The 20035-nt window shown below is 41.3% G+C and overlaps 1 pseudogene; it reads right to left on the bottom strand.

Annotated features, from left to right (window-relative positions):
- Window positions 1-20035, bottom strand: part of LOC132654906 (baculoviral IAP repeat-containing protein 1a-like) — a 74989-nt pseudogene that overhangs the window by 4814 nt on the left and 50140 nt on the right.

Below are 20035 nucleotides of genomic sequence, written 5' to 3' on the forward strand. Positions count from 1 at the left end.
AAAAATTAGAGATACTTATAAATAAAAATGAGAACAACACTCAGACAAAGACAGAGACATTTAGATAAGAACTTACTGTGCCACTGCATGATGAAACTGAAGAGGGGTAGCTTAAGTTTATTAGAAAACCAACCTTAGATTATACAGTAACTATACAAAAGATGATAGACATCCCCAATGTTCTGAGGAAGTTAAATGGAATCTTATAGGCATATTGAATTTGAGATTTAAAGAAGTAATCATTTTATTTGGTATGCATTCACCCTATGTGAAGTAAATATTAAAGTTATTGGCAACTTAGAACAGAATTATCCTTTGTCTGGAAAGATTTGGCAACAGCAATATTAGAAGCCAGTTCTCAGTTACAATGGCAAACATGGTAGAAAGAGGAAACTAGGACTATAGAACAATGATATAAGACTAGATGTATTGGAGGAGGGGCAAGATGGCAGCACCTGGAGGACTCTCATTCTGAGCAGCAGCAGCAGGATCAGCACAGTGACCAGCAATCAGAACTTGCAGCCATAAAACACAGTCATTGTGTTTCCCAGGTGAGAGGATACTCTATGGTGGGGGATTCAATCAGCTTTTAACTCACCCGGCTAAACCGCTGAAGAGATCCTGGTTCCGCCAGATGCTTGGCTGCTGGCCGCCAGCCCCAGCCCCAGCCCAGAGCCACAGCCAGTGTCTCTGGTCATGGTCCCAGACTGAACCGTGTGCATCACACTATCAGAGACTGGAATTTTCAGTCGAGAGATAACCCCACGATATAGGAAACAATTGGGACTGACCTTAGGTCACTCAGACATACACTGGAAAAGACTCGGGTTCCACAGGCGCCCCAGGAGCCAGCCTGGAGCCAGAGACGGGGACCCAGGCTCGGGGACCCAGAGCCTGCCTGCCTGTGCGCCTGATTTGTCACCTGAGATAGAACTGTGGACACCAGGGCACCAGTGAATGAGTTTCACACAGGGACGGAAATGGCTGGTCTGATCTCAGAGCACTCAGCCGACAACCCCACCCCAAAAAGGTCTCTGGAAAATTACCCAGTTTAGGCAGACGCCCAGGCTCCCAAAGGCGGAAAAGGCAGACACAAGCAGTTTCTGCGCACCAGAGAGCTGGCGGAGACTGAGCCGCCATCACTTAGCTGTGCTCCAGACACAGGCAGTTTCTGCAGCCAGCTAGCTGGCAGAGATGGAGCAGTGCACACCAGGGCAAAAAAAGAGACTGGGATTCCCTGTCTCTAGAGAATCCACAGGGAAGGAAGGAAACTGTACTGACTTAAATCACCCAATCCTTCCTTGGAAAGTCAAGCAGACCGGCGGGGCCGAGTCGCCATCACTCAGCTCTGCTCCAGACACAGGCACAAACAGTTGTGCACACCAGATGTCCAACTGTGTCACAGCATCTGATCATTAAATTTGCAGCAAGAAACCCAGAAACAGGGCAGCTGTCCTCAGGACTTCCCTGGGTGAGAGGAGAACCCTCTCGACAAACAAAGACCACAGTTACCACTCAGATCTCTATCCCTGAGGTGAGCAGCAGCAACTCCTGAAAAAACGCCAGCCATCCAGGGACTATACCCAAAAAGCTGAGAAGACATCCTTCAGGAAAAACCAGCTTTCAGCAAAGGGGATTCTCTTCACCACAGGATCCCCAGGAACCACCAGAAAATAACCCCAAACACCTAAGATAGCACAATGGGTAGAGGCCAGCGTAGAGGCTCAAGCAACAAAAGACAGAGCAATATGGCATCTCCAGAACCCAGTTACCCAGAGGCAAGTAGCCCTGGACACCCCAGCATAACTGAAATCCAAGAAGATGACCTAACAACTATACTCATAAACATGATAACAGAGGAAACAAATAAGATTCGTAAAGACATAGAGGAAGATAAACTCAAACAGAATATTGCCATCCAAAAAGAAATAGAGGAAGCTGCAGCCAAACAGTTTATGGCCTTTAGAGAGGAAATGCTTAAAGCACTAAATGAAATAAAAGAAACTGAGTTGAAAGAACAAATAGATAAACAGGAAAGTACAATCAGGCAGGTGAAGGAAGTAAACAAAACAACTCAAGACCTGAAGATAGAATTGGAAAAATTAAAGAAAACACAAATGGAGGAAATAATGGAGAAGAAGAATCTAGGGAAGAAAACAGGAATTACAGAGGTAAGCATAACCAACAGACTACAAGAGATGGAAGAAAGAATCACAGGTGTAGAAGATACAATGGAAGAAATCAATGTATCTGTCAAAGAAAATGTTAAATCCAAAAAATTCCTGATACAGACCGTCCAAGAAATCCAAGACAATATGAAAAGACAAAACCTAAGAATAATAGGTATAGAGGAAAAAGAAGACTCCATTCTCCAAGGCCCAGAAAATATTTTCAACAAAATCATTGAAGAAAATTTCCCTAACTTGAAGGAGAAACCAATAAGAGTACATGAGGCCTACAGAACACCCAACAAATTTGACCTGTAAAGAAAATCCTCCCGCCACATAATAATCAAAACAGTAAGTATACAGAACAAAGAAAAAATACTAAAAGCTGCAAGGGAAAAAGGCCAAGTAAATATAATGGCAAACCCATTACAATCACACCTGACTTTTCAACAGAGACTATGAAAGCAAGAAGGGCCTGGATGGATATCATGCAGACCCTAAGAGAAAACAGCTGTCAGCCCAGGCTACTATACCCTGCAAAGCTATCAGTCCTCATAAACAGAGAAAACAAGATATTCAATGACAAAAACAAATTTCAACAATACCTACACACAAATCTAGCATTACAGAAGACACTGGAAGGGAAAATACAACCCCATAAAATTAGCTTCTTTCAAGAAAACACAGGAAATAATTAACTTTACTACAGTAAAACAAAAAGCAACCAAGCACACAACCTGATGACCACAGCCAACATCAAAATCAAGGGATCTAACAGCCACTGGTCATTAATCTCTCTCAACATCAATGGATTCAACTCTCCAATAAAAAGACACAGATAAACAGAATGGATACGTAAACAAAACCCAGCAATCTGTTGCATACAAGAAACACACCTAAGGCACAAAGATAGACATTACCTGAGGGTTAAGTGTTGGAAGACGACTTTCCAAGCAAACAGACCCCAGAAACAAGCAGGAGTAGCCATTCTAGTATCTTATCAAATAGACTTTCATCCAAAATTAATAAAAAGAGATGGGGAATGACACTTCATACTCATCAAAGGAAAATTCCACCAGGAAGACATCACAATCCTGAACATCTATGCCCCAAATACAAGAGCACCCACACTTCTAAAAGAAACATTGATTAAATTTAAACCACGTATAGATACCCACACATTAATAGTGGGAGACTTCAACATACCCACTATCAACACAGGACAGGTCAAGCAAACAGAAATTAAACAAAGAAACAATGCCTCTGACAGAGGCCATGAATCAAATGGACCTAACAGACATTTACAGAACTTTACACCCAAACACAAAAGAATTTACCTTTTTCTCAGCACCTCATGGAACCTTCTCCAAAGTAGAGCATATAGTTGGTCACAAAGCAAGCCTCAACATATACAAGAAGATTGAAATAATCCCTTATATCTTGTCTGATCACCATGGAATAAAGCTGGACCTCAACAATAACAGAAATAGCGAAAAGCCTACACACACATGGAAACTGAACAACTTGTTACTAAATGACAGCTGGGTCAGGGAAGAAATAAAGAAAGAAATTAAAGTCTTTCTAGAAATCAATGAAAATGAAGACACAACATACCCAAACTTGTGGGAAACAATGAAAGCAGTGCTAAGAAGAAAGTTCATAGCACTAAGTGCCTTCAAGAAGAAATTCGAGACAGCTCATTCAAGCAACTTAATGGCTCACTTAAAAACCCTAGAAAAAGAAGAAGCAGACACACCAATAAGGAGTAAACAGCTGGAAATAATCAAACTCAGGGCTGAAATCAATCAATTGGAAACAAATAAAACAATTCAAAGAATCAATGAAACCAAGAGCTGGTTCTTTGAGAAAATCAACAAGAGCGATGAACAATTAACCAAGCTAACTAAAGGCAGAAAGACACCACCAAAATCAACAAAATCAGAAATGAAAAGGGGGATATAACTACAGCCACTGAGGAAATCCAAACAATCATTAGGACTTACTTCAAAAGTCTATATGCCACAAAATTTGAAAATCTAAATGAAATGGACAATTTTCTTGATCGATTTGACTTACCAAAGCTGCATCAGGACCAGGTAAATCAACTAAATAGTCGTATATCCCCCAAATAAATAGAAGCAGTCATCAAATTCTCCCATCCAAAAAAAGCCCAGGACCTGATGGTTTCAGCGCAGAATTCTACCAGACTTTCAAAGAAGATCTAACACCAATTCTCTTCAAACTATTCCACAAAATAGAAACAGAAGGAACATTACCACATTCATTCTATGAAGCCACAGTCACCTTGGTACCTAAACCTCACAAAGACTCAGCAAAGAAAGAGAATTTCAGGCCAATCTCCCTTATGAACATTGATGCAAAAATACTTAACAAAATACTTGCAAACCGAATACAAGAACACATCAAAGATATTATCCACTATGACCACGTAGGCTTCATCCCAGGTATGCAGGGGTGTTTCAATATATGGAAATCCATCAAAGTGATCAACCATATTAACCAACTGAAAGAAAAAAAAAAAAAAAACCACATGATAATCTCCCTAAATGCTGAAAAAGCATTTGACAAAATCCAACATCCATTCATGTTTAAAGTATTGGAGAGTTCAGGGATACAAGGCACTATCTAAACATAGTAAAGGCGATATACTGCAAGCCTATAGCCAACATCAAACTAAACAGAGAGAAACTTAAAGCAATCCTACTAAAATCAGGGACAAGACAAGGCTGCCCAATCTCTCCATATCTCTTCAACATAGTGCTGGAAGTCCTTGCTAGAGCAATAAGACAGTTGAAGGAGATCAAGCGGATACAGATTGGAAAAGAAGAAGTCAAATTATCATTATCTGCAGATGATATGATAGTATACATGAGTGACTCCAAAAACTCTACCAGGGAACTCCTACAGCTGATAAACACCTTCAGCAAAGTGGACGGATACAAAATTAATTCAAAAAAATCAGTAGCACTCCTGTATACAAAAGACAAAAGGGTTGAGAAAGAAATTAGGGAAACAGCATCCTTCACAATAGCCACAAATGACATAAAGTACCTTGGTGTAACCCTAACCAAGCATGTCAAAGACATGTATGAAAAAAATTTCAAGTCTCTGAAGAAAGAATTAGAAGAAGATATGAGAAGATGGAAAGATCTCCCATGCTCATGGCTTGGCAGGATTAACATAGTAAAAATGGCCACCTTACCAAAAGCAATCTACAGATTTAATGCAATTCCCATCAAATTGCCAACACAATTCTTTACAGACCTGAAAAGAAAAATTCTCAACTTCGTATGGAATAACAAGAAACCCAGAATTGCTAAAACAATCTTCTACAATAAAAGATCTTCTGGAGGTATCTCCATCCCTGATCTTAAGTTGTACTATAGAGCAACAGTTATAAAAATTGCAAGGTACTGGCATAAAAATAGAATGGTGGATCAATGGAACTGAACAGAAGACCCAGAAATAAACCCACACACTTATGGACACCTGATCTTTAACGAAGACATTTTTTCTTTCCATACAATGAAAAAAAAGATAGCATCTTAAACAAATGGTGCTGGTCCAACTGGATGTCTACATGTAGAAAAATGAAAATAGATCCATACTTATCACCCTGCACAAAACTGAACTCCAAGTGGATCAAAGACCTCAACATAAAACCAGACACATTAAATCAGCTAGAAAATAAAAAGTGGGAAATACCCTAGAACTCATTGGTACAGAAGAGAACTTCCTGAACAGAACACCAACAGCACAGGCTCTGAGAGCAACAATCAATAAATGGGACCTCCTGAAACTGAAAAGCTTCTGTAAAGCAAAGGATACTGTCATCAAAACAAAGTGACTGCCTACATATTGGGAATGAATCTTCACTAACCCTTTATCTGACAGAGGACTCATATCCAGTATATATAAAGAACTAAAGAAGCTGAAAAGCAGCAAATCAAGTACTCCACTTAAAAAATGGGGAACAGACCTAAACAGAGAATTCTCTGTAGAGGAATATTGAATGGCAGAGAAGCATTTAAAGAAATGCTCAACCTCATTAGCCATTAGGGAAATGCAAATCAAAACAACCTTGAAATTTCACCTTACACCCATGAGAATGGCCAAGATCAAAAACTCAAGTGACAACACATGCTGGAGAGGTTGTGGAGAAAGGGAAACCCTCCTCCATTGCTGGTGGGAATGTAAACTTGTACAACCATTCTGGAAATCAATCTGGCGCTTTCTCAGACAACTAGGTATAGTGCTTCCTCAAGATCCAGCCATACCACTCCTAGGCATATATCCAAAAGAGGCTCAAGTACACCACAAGGACATTTGCTCAACCATGTTTGTAGCAGCTTTATTTTTAATAACCAGAAGCTGGAAACAGCCCAGATGCCCCTCAACTGACTAATGGATGCAGAAATTGTGGTACAGCTACACAATGGAATATTACTCAGCAATGAAAAATAAGGAAATCATGAAATTTGCAGGTAAATGGTGGTATCTGGAAAGGATCATCCTGAGTGAGTTGTCCCAGAGGCAAAAAGACACACACGGTATATACTCACTCATAGAAACATACAACATAGGATAAACCCACTAAAATCGGTACATCTAAACAAACTAAGCAAAAGAGAGGACCCTAACTAAAATGCTCAATCCCCGTCCTGCAATGCAAAGAGGATGGACATCAGAAGAAGAAGAGATCAGGAAACAACCTAGGAACCTGCTACAGAGGGCCTCTGAAAGCCAGAAGAAGAAAACAGGAAACAACCTAGGAACCTGCCAAAGAGGGCATCTGAAAGCCTCTGCCCTGCAGACTATCAAAGCAGATGCTGAGCCTGATGGTCAACTGGCGGGCAGAGTGAATGGAATTTTATGTAAGAAGTGGGAAATAGCAAGAGCTGGAGAGGACAGGAACTCCACAAGGAGAGCAACAGAACAAGAAAATTTGAACACAGGGAACTTCCCAGAAACTCATACTCCAACCAAGGACTATTCATGGAGATAATTTAGAACCCCTGCACAGATGTAGCCCATGGCAGTTTAATGTCCAAGTGGCTTACATAGTGATGGGAAGAGGGACTGCCTCTGACATAAACTGATTAGCCTGCTCTTTGATCACCTCCCCCTGAGGGGGGAGCAGCCTTACCAGGCCACAGAAGAAGACAATGCAGCCATTCCTGATGTGATCTGATAGACTAAGATCAGAAGGGAGGAAAGGAGGACATCCCCTATCAGCAGAAAGGGGAGGTAGGGTGGGATTGGGAGGGGAGGAGGGAGGGGCTTATGGGGGGATACAAAATGAATAAAGTGTAAATAATAATAATAATAATAATAACAAGAAAAAAATAAAAATATCACATACTAACATAAAAAAAGACTAGAAGTATTAATATTTCCCAGGATCCATTGCTAGGTAAAGGTCAATATGATGAGGTACAAAGGTAGCTTGAATATGATAATCACACCATGACACTATGTTGCTTAGCAGCTTTAAATATTTGGTACAAAGTTGAAGAACCAGGAAAGAGGTTGGAGTCATTTACTAAAATCTACAAGGACCAAAAATATGCCTATACTGACCCTTTTGCAAAGATTGACTTCAAATGTGAATAAAATAGTATCAGATTCACAAGTCAGACAAATTTTGATTGAATTTTTGGCTTTTGAAATGCTAATTCAGAGATGGGTGGTGTTGGCACATTTCTCTAATCCTAGCAGCCAGGAGGCTGAGGCAGGTGGATCTGTTAGTATGAAGCCACCCTGATCTGCAGAGTGAGTTCCAGACAGCCATGGCTACACAGAGAAATCCTTTCTCAAAAAACCAAAACAGAAAAAATGCTAATTCAGAATGCAAAAGTGTGAGCAGTCCTTTTAAGCAGGATTGGCACCAATAGATGAATGGACCAGAAATATGGCTGATATTGGATCTCATGATTATAATGCTACTCTGATAGCAGAAGAAATTTCTAACAGTCTTAAGAACAATCAAAATGTGAGATGTTTTAATTATGGTAAGCCAGGTCATTTTTAAAGGGATTGTAGGCAAGGCATTCTTAGAAACTATGGGGGTGTTTTTCCCCTAGAAATTATTGAAAAAGAAGGCCTCTCAGCTTTTTGGAGTATGCAAAAGGTGTGGCAAAGGATGGCACCGAACTAATGAATGAAGATCAACAAGTGACAAGCATTAGGGAGGGGGAATGGGAGAGGTGAGACTGCATATCACTATGGTGTCCTCCAAAGGACCAGCATGACCCATAATTTGGTGGATCATGCACAGCCACCCAACACAGACTTGAAATAAGTCAATGAATGTAAACAAAAAAGGCCCAGGGAAAGGCCACTCCTCAGGCCTCATAAGACCCAGTCAGGAAGAGGCAAGTGTTCAGATTTCTGCGCTGAGTTTGAGATCTAGTCTCATCAAATAATGAGCATTTATGGGAAACACTTGGCACATCTACACAATGGAATATTACTCAGCAATGAAAAATAAGGAAATCATGAAATTTGCAAGTAAACGGTGGGAACTCAAAGGATCATCCTGAATGAGCTGTCCCAGAAGCAGAAAGACACACATGGTATATACTCACTCATATAGACATGTAATATAGGATAAACCTACTAAAATCTGTACATCTAAAGAAACTAATCAAGAGAGAGAACTAGAGAACCCTGATTAAAATGCTCAATCCCCATCCTAAAACTCAAAGAGGAAAGGCATCAGAGGAGGAAGAATACAGGAAACAGGCTGTGAACCTGCCATAGAGGGCCTCTAAAAGGCTCTGCCATGCAGACTATCAAAGCAGATACTGAGACTCATGGCTAACTGTTGGGTAGTGTGCATGGAATCTTATGAAAGAAGTGGGAAAGAGTAAGATCTGGAGAGGACAGGAACCCCACAAGGAGAGTCACAGAGCCAGAAATTGAACACAAGGGTCTTCCCAGAGACTCATGCTCCAACCAAGTACCATATATGGAGATAACCTAGAACCCCTGCACAGATGTAGCCCATGGCAGTTTAGTGTTCAAGTGGGTTCCATAGTAATGGGAAGAGGGACTGCCTCTGGCATAATCTAATTGGCCTGCTCTTTGATCACCTCCCTCTGAGTGGGGAGCAGCCTTACCAGTCAACAGAAGATGACAATGCAGCCACTCTTGATGAGATCTGATAGACTAAGATCAGAAGGAAGGAGAGGAGAACCTCTCCTTCCAGTGGACTTGGGGAGGGGCATGCATGAAGAAGGGGGAGAGGAGGGTGGGACTGGAAAGTGAGGAGGGAGGGGATTATGAGGGGATACAAAGTGAATACAGTGTAATTAATAAAACAATTAATAAAAAACAATTAATAAAAATTCCTTAAACAAAGATTTTGGTAATTAATAAATGCAAATATTGGTATGTAAAAAAAAAAAAAAAAACGCAAGACAAATGCCAAAATAGGGTAGAGAGCTTTCTCTTCACAGTTCTCAGATTTATTGTGCATAAAGAGAGCCTGCGTTTCTCCTTGATCCCTTTTGTTCCTTTTAGGTAGAGATAACAACTCTATGTGAGTGAATGTGTGTATGTGTGCACATGTGTGTACATGTGTGCTTTGTGGGGAGACTGAATAGATGAGTCAGTGTGCTAATGTATGGGTACATTCCACAAGCCACAGGCTGAATTTTTAAACATTGTGACTGTACCAAACACATACAGACTCTTCTCCCTCTTCAATATTCCCAGAAGAACACAGCATAACATTTGTTTACAGGGCAATAGGTATTGTAGGCAATGGAGAGATGGATTAACGTACATGGAGGATGTGTGGAGTCATGGGCAAACATGGCACCATTTTATATCATAGAGGATTTTCTAGTGTTTACAACAGCAGCAGGCCCTAGACACAACTGCCATGGGTGTCAAGGAACAACTATACACAACTTTCTTGGTGGTGGGTTCACTCTAGGAGGAGGGAGAGGAGAAGATGAAAAATAAATTAAGAAACAATGTTTTACAAACTTACCAAACTTTGCTGATATTTCTTTCTCTGGAAAGCATTGGTCTTTAAGATTCAATATCTTCAGAGAAACAAAATTTGGCAAGATGGTGACTAGGAAAGGGAAAATAAATTTTAGTTAGGTCAGACGAGTTTCCTATGAAATACAAGATTACCATTGAAATAAAGAGTATTTCAAATGTGATGAAAGGAGATATAATACTCAGGTTGAATTACTATGACTAAGTGGAAGACACTGCTCTGAAAATGAAAGATTTAAATTGTAGACAGATGTGTTTCACTTTTGTGAAAGCCTCAATGAAGATCAAGTGTCTTCACAGTTCCCACGATACCAGTTGCATTTTAATCCTAGAGTATTGAATGACTGTGCACAGGAGCATCTGTAGTCAAAGTTGTACAGTTCTTACCAAATGACGTGGTTTCAAAGCATAGTCCAGAAAACTCAGTCTCTCTGAGTTTCTTGCAGCAAGCAAGCGCAGCCATGAGAGACTCAAAATTCAACAGTAAATTACATTTCAGATGGAAGACATGAAGATTTGGAGAGTTCTGAATCAATTTAACTGCAAAAGATGAAAGAATTTCAGAAAGTAGAAAAGGCCATGAATATCTATCAGAATTGGACCCTCAACATCAATTCCAGCCACACTGATTAAATAGGCAGTGACTGGGTGGCCCAGTGCCTCTATGACACAGTGGCACAGTATCTAGAAGTCAGACTACATTCATTGGGGTTATGGTCAGTTTCTGCAACTGACTAGAGAGCAGATGACCCGGGGCAAATTCTTGACCCCCTCTGGAAACATAGAACTGAAAAATAAAACTATTTCTGTTCACTATATTTCACCCCCAGCGTCAGCATCCTAATGTCTCTATGTTTGCACACTTTACTGACACAATAGGAATTCTGCGCAAAGTAACATAAAAAAAGAGAACAACTCTGAAACACAACTTTAAAAACATGTAAACCTATTTATTTTGTCTGTGTGTATGTGGTGTGTGGAGATCATCCATGTGCCAAAGCACATATTGGGAGGTCAGGGGAAAACTGGGAGAACTCGATGTTTCCTTTCATCACACAGATCTATGGGACTGAAGCCAACAGGACTGACTTAAGCACATTTACCTTCAACTTGGAAAATGTTTTTTTGCTTGCTTTTGTTTCTTTTCAGACGGGGTCTCATATTGTATCTCTGACTAGCCTGGAAATAACTACATTTACAGAGAGAGGCTGGCTTTGATATGATAGTCTTCCTGTCTAAGCCTTCCAAATGCTGGGACTATAGGCAGGAGCCTCCATACTCTAGTGACGTTATGACATGCAAATCTGCCATGTCAGTTCCTAGCTTACATCTCCTTAGTGTTCAATGCTTTAAAAATTAAGGATCTGATGGTGCTTTTGTCATTTTGCTAAATGCATGTTCTAGAAAGATGGCTACACAGCTGCCTGTCAACAGGAGGCTGGGATGAAGAGAAATGGAGAAAAGGTTCTAACTGCTTCTTGGCTATTCAAGCCAACTCAAAAGCCCTGTACTCCCTTTGTAAACTTTGTGTACATTGTAAACTCACAAGGCCCCAGGCCTACAAGTAATAAAATTGTCTCAATTCCTGATCTCATCCCAAAAATCAGGCCACAGAATCCCTCCACTCCTAGACCTCCCTGGAAAGCTCTGCCACTCCAACCGCATACCATGCAACCCTACATAAACTCTGTGTTCCACCCAGTTCTCTGCTGCTTCTTGCTTGAGAAGAAGCAACCACCCTCCCAGTTTTTCCCTCCCAATAAATCTCTTGTGCGAGGTTTGTTATGTGGTGTGGCTTGGTGGTATTCCTTGGCTCTGGACTGCCAGGATATCTTCTGGAGCACACTGAAACCCTTTTGGCTGAGCAGAACTTTTGCTGGGGAAACCTTCCCAGCAGAAGCAGAGCTATTACACTTGCAATGGGGAAACTCTCCAGGCAACTGGTGCAGAACTCCTGTAGGGGAAGCCTTTCCCTTCAGAGTTGCAACACCTACAGTGTTCCCAGTCAGATTCCTTTGCCCTCAGTAGACAGATCTGCACTTGCCACTCAGACAGCAAAAGAAGAGGACTCCACACACTGCTTTGGAGAGGAATTGTCAGGAGTGTAAAGCTCAGGCTATGCAGTCAAACCTTCTGTTTGAAGACACATTTCCTTAGCCCTGAGCCATCTCTGACCTCATTTCCCAAGCTGACAATTAGCAATAATCATCAAACCTTCTCTCACACAGGGGCTGTGAAGACTGAGTCAGCGGTTGTGAAGGGCTGAGAACAGTTCCCCACATGTTAAAGACTTGGGTAACAAATAAATCTCTGCTCTCTTAAGGAGGAAGAGCACTGTTCCCATACCTTCCCATGGACACAGTTCACGCTTTGAAGCCCAGGGAAGCTTTAACTAATGATGGTTCTAACAATTACTAGCCAAGTAGCTTTTCCAGCTGAGACATGAGCTGGAGATCCAAGCACCATCCTTACCTAGTCTGGAGAGGTCAGACTCTGTGGAAGTTTGGATAGATAACTTCTCCATGTGGTGGAGGTTTGGGAACTCTCCAGGAAGGACTGAAAGCACATCTGCTTTGCCATGTAGTCTCACAGACAGTTCTTTCAGGCCGGGGAACTTGTCCAAGTTAGCAAAGAGTTGATCTGGAAAGCAGCACATAGTTCCCATCACTCAAGATCCCCAGTCTAAGTTCTAAACTATGCTGTCATCTTTAGCCATTTTTCATGCTTTCAGAACAAAATTTCTCAGACTTCCTTACATCTCTGTAGGAAGCACAGCCATGAAGATACGGCCATTTGCTTCATCTGCTGATTATAGACTATAGGCGAAGCCCTGTGCTGGTCTCTAGACTCACAAAATATATAAAATTTTCCCCAACCAACAAACAACATGGGAAACAACTGGCTTTCCACATGCAAAACATTATAGTTGAATTCTTACCTCCACCTTACGTAAAAATGTAACTCAGAACCTCTCCACCAACCTGATTCTGTGCATCCTCTTCCGAAGTCTGTCCAGGTACCTCTCCAACCCTCCTCTATCATCCATCCCCAAACTGCTAGATCTAGTTTGGATCCCACATCCAGTACCTCGGCCTAGTCCATCTATCTCTGCCTGTGTCACTGCCAAACTCTAGAATTCTTTCACAATCCACCCTGCCTTCCTTTCCATCCCCAACCTTCAGCCACATCCTACACAATCTTCTCCAGGGTCTAGCTGGGTGAGTTTTCCTGATGCTCCCCACCTCCCACCCTCTCCAACCCCCACAAGTTTGGATTAAAATGCATATCTTGCATATCAGCTCAGGCTCTGGTGTCCACCTGAGCCATATCCAACTTGGAGGCCCAATCTAACCCTCACAATCATAAAACTGATGGAATGACAAAGAAAATCCAGGATTTGAAAATAAAATTCAATAAAGATAGAAACACTAAGGAGGAGTCAAGCTAAATATATATATAATTGAAAAACCCAATAACTGAACTAAAAAACTCAAAGGACAGACTTACAAGTAGAATGAATCAAGCAGATGATTCAGTATGAGGACTTGAAGATAAAGTACATGAAATAAGAAAAGAATATGGGGGGAAACACAGCAAAGAAACATACAGGAAATGTGGGACACCAAGAAAAGACCAAACTTTTGAATTTGAGAAATAGATGAGGGAGAAAAAGCCCAAGTCAATGACATAGACCAGCTCTCCAACAACATCATAGAAGAAAACTTGCCCAAATCAAGAGAAGACATACCCACACAGAAGATACAGGAAGCACAGAGAACACCAAATAGAAAAAACCTGAAAAGAAACTCTTAATGGCATTTTTTTATTTCAATAATTTTATTACTAACTACACAATAATGCTGATGTCTTTTTTTAACCTTTCAACTATTACTGTTTCTTTTCTTTTTTATTTATTACACTTTATTCACCTTGCATTCCAGCTATAGCCCCTCCTTATCTCCTCCCAATCTGACCATCCCTCCCTCTTCTCCTCCCATGCCCATCTCTCAGCCCACTGATAGGAGAGGTCCTACTCCCCTTCCCTCTGACCCTAGCCTATTAGGTCTCATCAGGACTGCCTGCATTGTCCTCGTCTGTGGCCTGGCAAGGCTGCACCCTCTCAGGGGAAGGTGATCAGAGTACCAGCACTGAGTTCATGTCAGAGACAGCCCATATCCTCTTTACTAGAGACCCCACTTGGAGACTGAGCTGCCATAGGCTACATCTGTGCAGAGGTTCTAGGTTATCTCCATAAGTGGTCCTTGGTTGGAGTATCTGTCTCAGAAAAGACCCCTGTGTCCAGAATTTATGGTTCTGTTGTTGTCTTTGTGGAGATCCTGACCCCTCCAGGTCTTTATCGCCCTTCTTTAATAAGATTCCCTGCACTCTGCTCCATGCCATATTTTAATGAAAACATTAAGTATACAAAATATTTGAAAACATCAGGAGAAGAAACACAAGTCACACATACAAGAAAACCCATCAGAATAACAGATGATTTCTCAGTGAAAACATTGAATGCCAGAAAAACCTGTGTCACTGCATTCCAAATCCTAAAAAAAAAAAAAAAACCACAACAGACAATCTAGATTAATACTGATAGTAAAACTATCTACCATACTTGATTGCGGGGAAAATTCTATGATATAAATAGGCTACAAAACCTATATCCAAAAAACCAACTTAAAGAAATTAAGGGACACAATATTTCAGACTGAAGAAAGGGGTGAACTGAGCTAAGAGATGAAGAAATTTGAAGGTATGATTACTAAAGTACAAATACTACTGAGAGCACAAACAACATCAGAAATCAACAACACATCATTACAACCAACATATGCACTTCAATAATATCTTCAAATATTAATGGTCCCAATTCTCCAATCAAATGATTCAGGCTGGCTGAATGAATCAAGAAATAAAATCATGTCAGGCAGTGTTAGCACAACCTTTAATTCCTGCACTGAGGAGGCAGAGGCAGGTGGATCTCTGTGAATGAGGCTAGCCTGTTCTACAGAGGAGGTTCTAAGATAACCAACGCCAAACAAAGAAGCCCTGTCTGTAGAAACATAATAATAATAATAATAATAATAATAATAATTTCATCAATCTCTTGTCTATGAGCAACATATCTTAGATTTAAAGATAGGCACTTACTAACTCCCCCTTTTTTCTTATGATTCCCTGTACTCTGCCCAAGGTTTGGTTATGAGTCTCAGCATCTGCTTTGATACACTGCTAGGTGGAGTCTTTCAGAGGCCCTTTATGGTAGGCTCCTGTCCTGTTACTTCTTTTCTCCTACATCCAATGTCCATCCCATTTGTCTTTCTAAGTGAGGATTCATCAACTTACCCTGGGTCCTCTTTCTTGTTTATCTTCTTTAGGTGTATAGATTTCAGTATGTTTATCCTATCTTATAGGTCTATATAAGTGAGTATATACCATGTGAGTCTTTCTGCTTTTGGGATACCTCACTCTGAATGATCTTTTCTAGATCCCACCATTTGCCTGCAAATTTTATGATTTCCTTGTTTTTAACTGCTGAGTAGTGTAAAAGTACCACAATTTCTGTATCCATTCCTCAACTGAGGGACATCTAGGTTGTTCCCAGGTTCTGTCTATTAAGAAATAAAGCTGCTACAAACACGGTTGAGCAAATGTCCTTGTTTTGTACTTGAGCATTTTTTTTTTTTTATATATGCCTAGGAGTGGTATAAGTGGATCTTGAGGAATCACTATTCCTAATTGTCTGAGAGGACAGGAGCTCCCCAAGGACCAAATATATCAGGGCACAGGGGTCTTTTATGAGACTGATTCTCCAGCCAAGGACCATGTATGGAAATAACCTAGAACTCCTCCTTAGATATAGCCCATGGTAGCTCAGTATCCAAGTGGGTGTCCTAGTAAGTGGAACAGGAACTATTTCTGAGAGGAATTCAATGGCTGGCTCTTTGACGCCCCTCCCCCCCCCCCAGGGAGGAGCAGCCTTGCTAGGCTACAGAAGAGGACATTACAACCAGTCCTGAAGAGACCTGATAAGCTAGGGTCATATGGAAGGGGAGAAATTCCTCCCCTATCAGTGGACTTGAAAAGGGGCTTGGAGGAGATGAGGGAAGGATGGCAGCCTTGGGAAGAAATGAGGGATAGATAGGGCTACGGCTGGAATACAAAGTAAATAACCTGTGATTAATATAAAAAAATAAAAATTATTGTAAAAAAAGAATAAGGCTTCTATGAATATTGAGAAAATAGGAGGAGCTAAGATGGTGGCGCCAGGAGAGCACTGTGTCTGAGAAGTGGGACAGCACTGTTCATGCAGCGACCAGGAGACTGAACTCTGGGCCTTAAAACTAGAGTGATCCTGTTTCCCAAGTGAGGGGAGGCTCCCATGGTGTGGGAATCGGTCAGGTCCACTCTCGCCTGCCCAGCCAGAACCCGGAAGAAATCCTGGGTAATGCGGGCTTTGGGTCTCTAGGCTGGAGCCGCAAGTCTGTGTGTCCCGATCACTTTCCCAGTCTGATCAGTGGGCACAAGGGTGCTTGAGACTGGGAGTTCAAGTCTCAAGAAAACCCCACGAGGAAGCAAAGTTGCTAGTCTGATGACAGGTCATCCAGTCTTTCCCTGGGAGGTCTTTTGGACCGCAGGCACCTGCTGCCATCACAACTGAGCTCCCGCAGTGCAGACAGCTGCGCACCCAGCTCACCGGTACAGAGGAGCTGCGAGCCCCAGTGCAAAAGAGACTGGGAAATCCCTGTCTAGAGAGGGCCCCACAGGCAAGGAAGAAACTGGGCTGCTTGAGTCATCTAGGCGGCTGCACGCCCAGCTCACAGGTACAGAGGAGCTGCGAGCCCCAGTGCAAAAGAGACCAGGAACCCTGAAATCAACCCCCAGATACTCCTCCAAGGGGCAACCAGTTATCCCTAACAAAACTGACCAAACCACGGGACACACAGGTTACAGCAGCTGATCACTAAATTTACAGCAAGAAACCCAGAAGGAGGGCAGCTGTCTCCAGGACTTCTCCTGGTAAGAGGAGAGCCCTCTTGACTAATCAGGACCACAGTTACCACCCAGGTCTCTATGCCTGAGGTGAGCTATAGCAACTCCTGAAAAACACTGGCCATCCAGTGACTATACCCAAAAAGCTGAGAAGGTTTCCTTCAGGAAAAACCATCTTCCTGCCAAAGGGATTCTCTCCACTACAAGAGTCCAGGAACAACCAGAAACTAACTTCAAACAACTAAGATAGCCCAATGGGTAGAGGACAGCATAAAAGTTCTACCAACAAAAGCCAGAGTAACTTGGCATCTCCAGAACCCAGTTATCCAGGGGCAAATAGCCCTAGACACCTCAGCATAACTGAAATTCAAGGAGATGACCTAACATCTATGCTCATGAAGAAGATAACAGAGGAAACAAATAAAATAGGAAAAGAAATAGAGGAAGCTGCAGCCAAACAGTTTGTGGCCTTTAGAGAGGAAATGCATAAATCACTGAATGAAATAAAAGAAACAGTGGATTGTTCAAACAAACAGCTGAAGGAATTGATGGAAAAAGATAAAATACAGTCAGACAGGTGAAGGAAACCAACAAAATAGCTCAAGACCTGACAATAGAATTGGAAAACTTAAAAAATGGAAGAAATGGTGGCGAGAAAGAACTTAGGGAAGAAAGCAGGAACTACAGAGGTAAGCATAACCAATAGGCTACAAGAAGTGGAAGAAAGAATCTCAGGTGTGGAAGATACAATGGAAGAAATAGATGTATCTGTCAAAGAAAATGTTAAATCCAAAAAATTCCTGACACAGACCATCCAAGAAATCCAAGACAATATGAAAAGACAAAACCTAAGAATAATAGGTATAGAGGAAAAAGAAGACTCCCTTCTCCAAGGCCCAGAAAATATTTTCAACAAAATCATTGAAGAGAATTTCCCCAACTTAAAGGAGAGGCCAATAAGAATACAAGAGGCCTATAGAACACCCAATAAATTTGACCAGAAAAGAAAATCCTCCCGCCACATAATATTCAAAACCGTAAGTATACAGAACAAAGAAAAAATACTAAAAGCTGCAAGGAAAAAGGGCCAAGTAACATATAATGGCAAACCCATTAGAATCACACCTGACTTTTCAACAGAGACTATGAAAGCCAGAAGGGCCTGGACGGATATCATGCAGACCCTAAGAGAACACAGATGTCAGCCCAGGCTACTATACCCAGCAATACTCTCAGTCCTCATAGACGGAGAAAACAAATATTCAATGACAAAAACAAATTTCAACAATACCTACACACAAATCTAGCATTACAGAAGACACTGGAAGGGAAAATACAACCCCATAAAATTAGCTACATTGAGAAATATATACACATAATTAGTATACAAGTATATTAGAAATATATACATGCATATATGTATATATATCAATATCAGCAACTAGTTTTTAAAAATATGCCATGAATTTGAAAGAGACCAAGGAGGGGTATATGGAAAGGCTTGGATGGAAGACAGGATAAAAGGACATGATAAATTTTATAGTTTCAAAAATAATTCTTTTTTTTTTTAGGGCCACTGTGCCTGGAAATTAGCAGAAATGCCCACCTCTCCCTGGGTTTTCCCGTGTCTCTTTGTCCAATGGCATTAAAAGTTAGGAGGCTAATTTTTGGCACTAAGTGGAAGATTTTGGAGCCAAACTGGAGTCATCTCTGTCTCTTTTTCTCTCTGGCACATAGAGTAGCCAATTTTGCAGTGGGGCTCATCCATCAACTTTGCCTCATTGATAAACAATGCTTGCTTGTGTAATGCAAACAAGAAATAAAACTGTTATATGAAGCCTTGTGACTTTGAGTCTCTTGCCACATATCAATCTAACTTATCCTAGTAAACTCTGAGATGGTGACGATTATGGAATTCCTTGAGTTTTGCTCAGCACCTCTGTTAAGTGGCTTTTTGTTACTCTAACAAGTGCCTGAGACAATCATATTTTTTAAGATAAAAGGTTTATTGGGGCTTACAGTTTTAGAGGTTTCTATCTGTGATTGATCAGTACCATTGTTTTCAAGCCTATAGTAAAGCAGTACATAATGATGGGAGTATATGAGGGGGAAAAAGGAGTTTGTTCATCTCATGAAAAAGAGGAGAGGAAAGGAGAGGCAAGGTGAGGAGAGGGGAAAAGAAGGGGAGGGGAGGAGAGGGGAGGGAAGAAGAGGGAGGGGAGGGGAGGAACCAAAGAGAATAGGTACTTAGCTCTACTTCTTAAAAGTTGTATCACTTCCAAACAGTGCCAAGCTGGGAAGCAATACATGGGCAAATCCCAGCAGTACCTTCTATAGTCTAAAATTAACTATTCCCACACCTTCCTCTATCCCATGACTTCCTTTTCTTATAATGTTAAAACATTTGCCAGCCCCAGAGCACTCATCCCATCTGCAGCACCTGACCCTTTGAGACTAACAAGTAACCCCTGAATAAAGGGTACAAAAAGCATGACAGAACCTCCTCCTTGCTCCTCCTCCCGCACCCTGTCTCCCTGCCTCTGCTTAAACTAGCAATAGATGAAGCAATTGTGTTTTAATAAAGAACATTGATTTACCTTTTCAACATTTTAACAAATAGCAGTACACACAGATCTCTAAAGACTTATGCCCACAATTTGCAAAATTATTTCTCTATCGATCAGCATGGGTTTGTTTTTTGTAGGTTCAGTCAATTAAGTAGCAGTGTTGAAGTGGATGAACTAGTCAAGCCTAGAAAGTCCCCAGTGAAGGCAAACAAGTGTATTCTGAAACTGAGGTATGCCAGTGTATAAGCAGCATGGCCCAGGACCTTG

Source organism: Meriones unguiculatus, chromosome 6 (genome assembly GCF_030254825.1).
Source record: "Meriones unguiculatus strain TT.TT164.6M chromosome 6, Bangor_MerUng_6.1, whole genome shotgun sequence".
In the NCBI taxonomy this organism is placed as follows: Eukaryota; Metazoa; Chordata; class Mammalia; order Rodentia; family Muridae; genus Meriones; species Meriones unguiculatus.